Below are 1205 nucleotides of genomic sequence, written 5' to 3'. Positions count from 1 at the left end.
CCCAACAAAAATAATGCAAGGAGGATGCTTGGTGATTTTACTAAACTCACGTCCAAGTTTGATGGAAGAAGCATCTCAATTCCTGCCATTGGAGCAAATAATTTTGAGCTGAAACCTCAATTAGTTGCTTTAATGCAACAGAACTGCAAGTTTTATGAACTTCCATCTGAAGATCCTTATCAGTTTTCAACTGAGTTCTTGCAGATTTGTGAGACTGTTAAGGCGAATGGAGTAGATCCTGAAGTCTACAGGCTCACGTTTTTCCCTTTTGCTATAAGAGATAGAGCTAGAACATGGTTGGACTCACAACCTAAAGATAGCCTGGACTCCTGGGATAAGCTGGTCACGGCCTTCTTGGATAAATTCTTTCCTTCTCAAAAGTTGAGCAAGCTTAGAGTGGATGTTCAGACCTTCAAGCAAAAAGATGGTGAATTCCTCTATGAAGCTTGGGAAAGATACAAGCAGATGACCAAAAAGTGTCCTTCTGACATGTTTTCAGAATGGACCATATTAGATATATTCTATTATGGTCTATCTGAGTTTTTCAAAATGTCATTGGACCATTCTGCAGGTGGATCCATCCACTTAAAGAAAACGCCTGCAGAAGCTTAAGAACTTATTGACATGGTTGCAAATAACCAATTCATGTACACTTCTGAGAGGAATTCCGTTAAATTACATGGGTGAACCTTATGGAAACACCTATAATTCATCATGGAGAAATCATCCAAATTTCTCATGGAAGGATCAACAAAAGCCTCAACAAGGCTTTAATAATGGTGGAAGAAACAGGCTAAGCAATAACAAGCCTTTTCCATCATCTTCTCAGCAACAGACAGAGAATTCTGAGCAGAGCCCCTCTAATTTAGCAAATTTAGTCTCTGATCTGTCTAAAGCCACCTTAAGTTTCATGAGTGAAACAAGGTCCTCCATCAGAAATTTGGAGGCACAAGTGGGCCAGCTGAGTAAGAAAGTCACTAAAACTCCTCCCAGTTTTCTCCCAAGCAATACAGAAGAAAATCCAAAAGGAGAGTGCAAGGCCATTGATGTAATCAATATGGCCAAATGCATAAGGGAGGAGAAGGACAAAAATTCTAGTGAGGAAGACCTCCTGGGACGTCTCTCAAGCAAAAAGGAGTTCCCTATTGAGGACCTAAAGGAATTTGAGGCTCATATAGAGGCCATAGAGATTCCACTAAATCTCC

The 1205-nt window shown here is 40.2% G+C and overlaps 1 non-coding gene across 1 annotated transcript; it reads right to left on the bottom strand.

Moving 5' to 3' along the window:
* Window positions 1-387: 387 nt before the first annotated feature.
* On the bottom strand, window positions 388-491 carry LOC127741807 (small nucleolar RNA R71). Its single transcript, XR_008003012.1, has one exon. It is a non-coding gene; the product is annotated as a small nucleolar RNA R71 (small nucleolar RNA).
* Window positions 492-1205: the final 714 nt, after the last annotated feature.

The sequence above is a fragment of the Arachis duranensis genome, chromosome 9 (assembly GCF_000817695.3).
Source record: "Arachis duranensis cultivar V14167 chromosome 9, aradu.V14167.gnm2.J7QH, whole genome shotgun sequence".
In the NCBI taxonomy this organism is placed as follows: domain Eukaryota; kingdom Viridiplantae; phylum Streptophyta; class Magnoliopsida; order Fabales; family Fabaceae; genus Arachis; species Arachis duranensis.
This window is presented reverse-complemented; position numbering and strand designations above follow the sequence as displayed.